Source organism: Eptatretus burgeri, chromosome 2 (genome assembly GCF_056783735.1).
Source record: "Eptatretus burgeri isolate ZD-2024b chromosome 2, Ebu_testis_v1, whole genome shotgun sequence".
NCBI lineage: Eukaryota > Metazoa > Chordata > Myxini > Myxiniformes > Myxinidae > Eptatretus > Eptatretus burgeri.
Genome location: NC_140962.1, coordinates 11,759,465 through 11,768,268, shown reverse-complemented (window position 1 = coordinate 11,768,268; position 8,804 = coordinate 11,759,465).

Here is an 8,804-nt window from a genome sequence, read left to right as displayed (position 1 = left end):
ATTTGGATAATTCAAATTGTGAATACGACGCTTAGAAGATGTCTTCGACTAACAAGAAAAACCAACATGGCAGACGCAGGAGTTTCTTCCTCACCGTTGGGGGTGGTCAAGCCAGCTCTTCAGCCAATGGGTTTGAAGGCTTCTTACGCATACAGCTTCATTGTGTTTTCAATATACAAGATGTCTGGTAATTGTTTTTTTTATTTTACTTATGCGTACGTGTACTTGATGAATATAACTGTCATTAACCAAAGAAAGTAATATCGGTAAAAAACTAAACGTATTGGATGAAGTGGCGACGTTAGGAACGCATCCCCCACTTATTCCATTAATTGTTATGAGAAAAAATTGCTTTCATTTGTGTCTTGATATTCGTCCCACTTTTGAGGCACGCATCACCGATGTAAACTGGGGTTACTGTACTAGAAACAGACTTTACCGAGTGTCGCTAGGTTTTTTGGGGATGGTAAGAGACCTGTGAGTTTGGACCACAAGTGTCTGATGTTGAGCTCTGGCACATCTGAGCACACAAAATGACGGTTGTGAATTTTACGGAGATACTTGTGGGTGATTATCGGTGGGATTGGGTGGAGGAAAAGCTTAGCTGTTCAGAGATGGACACTTAGCAGACGAGTCAGTTGGAAGAGATAATGGACTGGAAACCAGACGAATGTGCCAGACATGGCACATTGTTACGAATCTGGAACCCATCGCACACAACAGCCAGAGTCCTTATAGATCAGTTATATCGGTAAGTATGTGTTTCTAGTTAGGGTCCCGTCCCTTGTTTAATGGGTAATTAAGTGTACGTGCGCTGCAAAGTCGTTTTATAGTCAGGTCTTTAAATCCTTCGATCCAACAAACCAACCACCCTCCACTGAACCAGCGCGTTCCCGTTCACAACTCCTCCACTGAACTAGCGCTTTACCAGGCTCCCCTTGCTGTCCAATCAGGAGCGAACAGCACGTCACACCTGATCCCTGTCCAACCAAGCGCGGACAGAGCGTCCGACACCGAGGGTCTGCCCTGCTCAGGGTGCGGATAAAAAGACCAGGCTCCCTTTGGAGGGGTTGTTCGGGTTCGTGTTCATGTTGGCGTCAGAGCCTGGTTGTGTGTTGGAGCCTGAGGATCACTTGCTTCGTGTGCCTCGCTTGCTTTTGCCGGATCGTGTTGGTGTCTGCCGCTCCACTCCTGGTGCCTTTGTCCTTGATGCCACGTGGAAGCTGCGGGTTTGAGTCCCGCCACTGAGCCAGATCGTCGAAGACCGCACGAGGTGGACAGGTCCAAGCACAGGCTCTGGTCTCCAGCTCACCTTTCCTCGAACTGGAAACCTTCAATCAAGACCCGACGGGGTCCATTTCTTTGGGTGTGTGTCTGTGTGTGGGCCCATCTCTAAAGTAGAACTGTCAAGTGCTTTTGCTCACTGTATATTGCCTGCCTGATATTCGGATAACTCTACCCTTACGTGCTTCCCACCCCGCTATTACTGTAATAAATTTCCCTATTGTTGAATGTCCCAGCTCGTTCCCTGTCATTTCTTTCATTGTCTCAGCATGGTGTGTGTTGAGAAATAGCGAGACAAATTGTTCATTCGGACCGACGGGCCTCTGTAACCATCCGCTCGGGTTACACACGGTTCGGGCACGGTAACGGCTCGTCCCATTCGGGGTCTGCCGAGGGTGTGAATTCGCCGGTAGCTTTGCCGCGTGGGTAATTAGGTATATTGAAGTTTGGCAATTAACCCTACCCCACGCGGTGGAATTATTGGCGATTCATGGTCCTGTAAGGGACCCGTGCCTTTCGGACTTATCCGAGGGATATGACCTAAATTCCGGTGTGTTCGGTGGAGCCGACTCTACTGCTCCCTCTAGCGGTCGTGCTCACCACCGATACCCAACTCCACAACAGTATTACAGCCCAAGCATTTTGTAGCACTTCAGCCTTGCCCAAAATACCTTTCACTGTTTTATGAGGACTGATACCAAGCTCGCTGAAGTCGCCGCAGATTAGATATAGCTCGGTGGGAGGATCGAGGTCGAAGTCAACCGAGATAGCCTCGTACAGTCATCAAAGTCGGGAGGGTGGTAGACCACCGACGTAAACAAGACATCGCTGCAGAGGGACACAGAGCCAGAGATATTCCATATGGATTGGGAGATGGGGAAGGTACTATGGGATAAAGAGCTCCTGCTGTAAACCCCAGCACCAGCATTGGATCTGTTAAAGTGGTGCAATAAATGACCATGGAGAGATATAAGCAAGTCTGGTAATCTGTTATGAAAAAGGTTTCTGATGGTCAGATGATGTCTGGGTAATGGTGATAGCCTGTTGGGAGGGATCCATGAGATCAGAACATTCGTTTTATGATTGTAGACCAGAGAGAATGCATTACGTGGTGCCTATCTGGGTGATCCAGAGGGTTGGAGGGACAATGGGGAGGATTGGGAGTGTGGTGAGGGTGTTGGGAGTAGTCGTAGAGGCACTATCGGGCAAGAGGGAAGGGTAGATTGTGTATCTGAATTTATGACAAGACCGTTTCAGAATACCAATGTTGACAATATATATGTATATATACACATACATACATACACTAGCATATACCCATGCTCCGCGCGGAGTTGAATGGGTGGCAAAAGGTGGATGAGGCATAATAGTTGATGTTATGGGAAGCTGGGGAGGGTGTCATTTGGGATGTGATGTGCTATGGTTACCTCTCCTTAGTTTTCTAAAGGACCTCCCTGTAGATGACATTTTGAGTGAGTGTCTTGTTGCTGAATAGTCCTTGTGAGGAATTATTGTCCACTTTGATAGATATATTGGAGTAACCTCTTACACGTGAAAATGCAACATGTAGTTGGCCATGGGAGAACACAGGGGCTGGGAGGTATATTCCGAGTTTGTCAAATGTTTGGCCCTGGGATTTGTTTATGGTCATCGAGTATGCGGGTCTGACTGGAAATTGCATCCTCTGCAGTGTGAATGGAAGGTTGGCGTCTGATGGGGCCAGTTTAACTCGCGGGATGAGGACTGTTTGTGTGACATGGCTTCCTGTGAGGATTTCGGCATCGAGTACGTGCTCATGGAGGTGTCTAATGTATAGTCTTGTGCCATTGAACAGTCCTTTGGTAATGTCTCGGTTGCGTAATAGCATGATTAGTGCTCCTGGTTTTAAAATGAGGCGATGCGGTGGCATGCCGGTTGGGGTGATAGTGAAGGAATTCCATGGGGTAGTTGTTGGCTTCATTTTCATCATGTGAGATGGCCTTGTCTGCAATGGTGTAGGTTTTTCGCAGACCTGGGAGTTTTTTTTATGACTTTGTCATTCAGCATCAGTGTTGTCTCATTGAGTGGTGTCAGAATCGCAGTGTTGGACAGTGCCTGAGGATCGGTTACATTTGTGAACACAGCATCCACTATGTTGTCTTGTTCGGTGACGATGTTGCACTGGGGTGGGATTTCGATGGATGATGGTGGTGCATTGGTCAGCTGACTGTGGAGTTCGCCGTTGCCTAATTGTAGGAGCCATTGTGCGTAGTGTTGTTGATTTTCATGTGTCCTCATATTTTTTGTCAGCTTCACAATCTTGAAATGTGGCCATAGTGCGGAACGTTTGAGGCAGTTTTCAATAATGACAGTTTGTGATTGTTTTGGGACAACAGGTAACACTTGGCGAAAGTCTCCTCCCATCAGGAATACTTTTCCTCCGAATGGGGCATTTATGCCAGTGATGTCTTGTAACATTCTGTCGATTGCTTGGAGAGCATTTGCTGGGACCATGGAGGCTTCATCAACAATAAAGAGAGAGACTGATCGGAGGTAATGGGCATGCTTTGATACTGGAGAAATGTTGCAGGTGCTGGTGTCGAGGACTGGCACAGGAAGTTTGAAAAGATTGTGGACAATTCTTCCTCCAGAGAGAAGTGTGGCGGCAATTCCTGTCCATGCAGATGATGCAACTTGGATGGATTTACTCTGGCAACAGGTGATGAGTGTGTTATACACTGTTGTCTTGCCACTCCCGCCTATGCCATCTAAGAAGTAACATCGACTGGATGGTATATGGTGTCGAAAAAGTGAATCCAGATCTTGTAGCACTTGGTCAACTAAGGTGCGTTGGTCTTCGTTGAGGCGCATTAACTGAGTTTGGGCTTTTTCAGTTTCTGCTGCAATATTGATGTCTTCTGAGGGGAGATGTTCAATATCGAGTGGGTTAACATCTGGTAGTCCTAATGCTGATAAACTTGTCCCATTTTGTTGCAGAGACCTGTTAATGTCTTGAAGGGCTAATTGTGTCGCTATGTGGGTGGAATATTGGTGATGGGTGTAATCTTCAATCATGGCATTCTGGTATTTTTCCCAAAGTTGCTGGGGGTTGGTTGGGTCACAATATATACAAATGGTGAAAAGGGATCGCAGCTGTTGTGGCATTTGGAGGAGAGTTGCTTCAGAGAGAGAGCTTTATCCCATGAGGTGTCTACGTATACATGCTTCTTTGAATGTGTCAGAGACTTGGCTGTCAACTGTTCTCAGGTCTTCAAATGAGGTTGGGCCAGGCACGTGGAGCAGGAGGAGACGGAGACAGTATCGTTCTATGTCTTTGGGGCTGATGGAATACATGCGGCCTCGAGTGGTTTCAGCGCCTCGTTGTCTTGGCCGCCATTCTTGTGTGGATTTGTTGAAGACGTAGTGGTTTGGCAATTGATGATAGCAGAGGTCAGTGGGTTGCTGTATGTTGAGTTTGAAGAATGCTTTTAGCATTGTGTCCTTGTTGGTGGAGGCTTGTGCTGCAGCAATGTGGTTTCTTGGGGTGAAGTAAACTGGTTGCTGGCTGGGTAGATAGAGGGCGAGCCTGATGATGGCATGAGATTGGTGGTGCATTTTGTATTCAGCCATTCTCCAATAAGCCTCTGGTGCGCTGATGTATCTGGCATCCATGAAGGTGGCAACTTTGTCGTGATGGAGCTGATTAGTTTCTGTGACCTGGATGTTGGCGCAGTCGTGGCCTTTGTAAACATACTTAAATAAGTATTTTACACTCTTGATTGTAGTGCAGGCCTCGAGGTTGATATGGGCTTGGTATTTCTGGGATAAGTAGGGGTTGTACGGTACAATCCATCGGTTGTCTACTTGGTGCCGGCCGATGGTGATTGTGCGACCGGTATCTGACCTCTTATACAGTGGGTGGCCATCAGTTGCCAGTGTAGTTTCCTGGAACTCCTTAGGATAGTCCTTTGTGCATTTGTCGTCTAGCATACATGGTGCGTGTTTATTGAGGAGTCCACATGGACCGTGAACCATGGTTGTCTTGATGACTTGGAACAACTCAGGATGTTGTGTTGGATCAGGTATTTCTGTTGATATAATGCTGTCGATGTCAGCTGGCTCTCAATTTGCTATTGTCTGCCAAAATGATGAGTAGATGACAATGTGGGAGACCACGTTTTTGGAACTCTATCACATAGATATGGGTGACCAGTTTGCCTAGTACATGTTTTTTTTCTTATGTCCATCATGAGTTAATGTAGGTGCTGTTGAAACACTCTGGCAACAATGTCTGGTCGATGTTACGCTTGTTGGCCAGGGAGGAGGGCTTTTTGCACATCTCGGCATTTGGGATTGCATGTAAAAGTGAGGAATAAGTCTGGTTTTCCGAATTTAGCAACAATGGCCATGGCATCCTGGTAGTTTTGTTGCATAGCGCGTGGTGAACCCTGAAAGGAAGATGTGAGTACAACAATTTTGCCGGGTTGGAGATTTTGCGTTTCAGTCTGAGCGTTTATGTGGTCCATGAGTCCTTGATAAAGTTCAACACGTAGGTCATTCTGTTTTGTTCGTTTATACTGCAATCTGCCGGCTTCGACATTAATATATGCATCAACAACATACTGTTGGAAAAGCTTTCCACCGTAGAAAATTGGGGAGAACGATTCTCGAACTGACAGGCAATGGGCATAGTACTGCAGGCAAGTAATGTGTCTTTTTTTCTGACCTGTGCTGTTCATCATGTTGCATGTTGTGCTGACAACCTAATTCTCCAAATGGGTAGAAGATGGGGTAAACCATGGGGTCAATGTTCGACGACAGGTAACAAATATGCTGGGGTGGTTGACCTTTGGGATGCACAACAATATCTCTGTTATGTGGAGGTGCGCCATCTGGTGATGAAAAGACAACTGCTATGTCATCTTGCCTTGGATCATTATATCGCCGCTGGTCAGCACCTCTCAAGATGTGCATTGTTACAACAGGTTGTGGTGTTCCATTCTGATCAGCTATGCGGCGTTGTTCAGCTTCGACTTGTTGCATTTGTTTGTAGGCTGCTGCATACTGGTTGGTTCGTTGTTGGACATTTTGAAGGAGTGACATGACATCTGGAAGACATTGTTGATTGGCAGGTTGTTGCATCCTGGCCTGTAGAGCTTGGCTTGCTTCTAAAATGTACAGTTGGCTATAGCATGGTGTGGTGCTTTGAGGAGGGTGAAGTGAGCCAAACGTGTGGTACACGAAGTCATGAAGTCTGAATGTATATGGGCCATGGCCTGGTGGGGACACAATGTTGGCGCCAAATGATGCGAATGCCATGGAACTATTATAGCTGCGGATGTTGGCTCTAAAGTTTTGAGCTTGTGGTGTATCTGTTGTGAAAAGGTCTTTGAGTTCAGTTGGGTATGGTGGCAATTTAACTTTGCCTTTGTAGCAACAATTGTGGTTTTCCTTTTGAAACAGAAGTGCATTACAGAATGAACATTTCGTTGTCAATGTTCCAATGGAGAATGGATCGACCTGCAGTGGGAATCGTCGGGCAAGGAACTGCACCATGTGTGCTGCAGTATGTCCTGTGCTGGAATTTGGTTGAACATTTTGCTGGGGGACTTGTCCTGATGTATCATTATCAGCATTCTGCGACGGATGATAGCAGGTCATGTATGTTGCACGGGCTGCCAACCTGCTTTCCCGCTCTTCCTCCGTTTCTTGGTGTTGCTGATCATGAATCCTTTGTAGATTGGCTCTTTGTTGTGAAGGAGTCCTTGCCCCTGTGATGGTCCTTCGACGTCTAGGCATGGCACATCAATGCTGTAGGGGGAGGAACAGACAGTGTCAAGAGATGGGTGGGTATTGTGTTGGTGGACCATTTGCTACCAGCAGAATTCAGTCAGGTAATTTGATTTGTGATGGGGAAAGAAGTCTGCTGGTAAGAATATGTGACCCACCACAGCAAATTCAGTCGTGTGGCGCACATCAATTTGTATAAAAAAGAAAGGGGTAGAAATTGTATTTGCCGATGGCTTGGCAATGAGGAGGTATATTATTCTGAGATGGCATCTGAAAAGTGAATTATATGTACATTACATTTCGTAAAAAAATGGGGTAGAAATTGTAGTCGCCAAGGTATTAAACTCTCCAATTAACTGTCTTTGGTAGAAATGTTTGTTATTATAAGCAAAACAGGTGTTTCATTGAATTTTAGTTTGTGGTGTCTGGGATAAGGGGTAAAATTTCCCAAATGAGTGGTTTTGTCACTGTGTTCAGGCTGGCAGTATAATGTACACTGTCGTGTTTATTTCAGTGCTTCGTCATGCTTTAGAGATTCTTGGAATAGAATAAGCAGATGAAAGTGAACTCTTGCTCTGTGTATAGTTTGGCTGGAGTGGATGGAACCTTACCTTGAACTTAGGTGTGAATCAATGAAGTGCAGAAGAGGGTACCGTTTATGTTATGGAGCTGAAAAATAAGTGAAATTATTAAATGTCAATGCATACTGTGATATGGCATGGGTTTGGCAATATTGGTCAATAATGCCTACGTGTAGTTCTAGTCAATGAATCAAAAATGCTGGTCCACTCCAGTCGAGTCGTACTGTACTGTATTTTTCAAAGCAAGGAAAGTAGGCCTACTTTGAAGATGAAGATGCGTGGCTCGATCCATGCAAAATGCACATGGCACCATAATGCTTCGATCCTCATGGTTGCTTGGTGTTGACATGACATAATACATGTGATATAGGCCTCGCCCTAGACTGAACAGGAGCAGTGGAGGGTGACCGAGAATCAGAATGCAAATTTCAATGAACGGCACTTTTTGGCGCACATCCGACGATTGAACACCGCTTGGACGCTTTAATTTGAAGATCACACACGCAAGACACAACACAGGAAACGATGGCGGTTGAAATTGACATTTTGATGTAAAGAACAGCAGTTGTTTGGGTGCATCCGACAATCGAACACCTCTTTCATTTGAACAGTTAACACGCACACATTCAAGGTACAAAATCTATTGTCAGACACCGCGCTTTCGAAGAACAAAGAAAAGAAGAGAATCCGGGCAATGAAGGGATGACCTCATACCCGTTCCCTGGTTCCCCCTACCTTCAGATTATAGCCTTTGATGTTATCTGGACATAGGCCTATTGCAACTTATTTTCGGGTGTTTTTAATATGCACGTTAGATTTCAGACACAAATTGACAGTCTAAGAGGGCGTGTTCAGTCCGGGAAAGAGCCATTCAGGGTACATCATGTTGGCAGAGCTCTGGCACTCATCGTTCCCCTCCTTCCACGCTGATTTTTAAAACATGACAACCATTGCTGATGTTCTGAGCTATACTATTTATTATCAGTTGTGTTTATGATCAGTGTTTGATGCAATGGATACTCCTTTACTCGAGTTCATATTTTTTTGGATAGACTGCGGCACTTACCGGACAGCAGTTCAGCGATGGCGACCGAACGGGAATAAATGCGGCCGTCGATGGGTTGACGTTGTCATCCAATTCCAGCTTAGAAATTTAGCGCATCGTCTTTG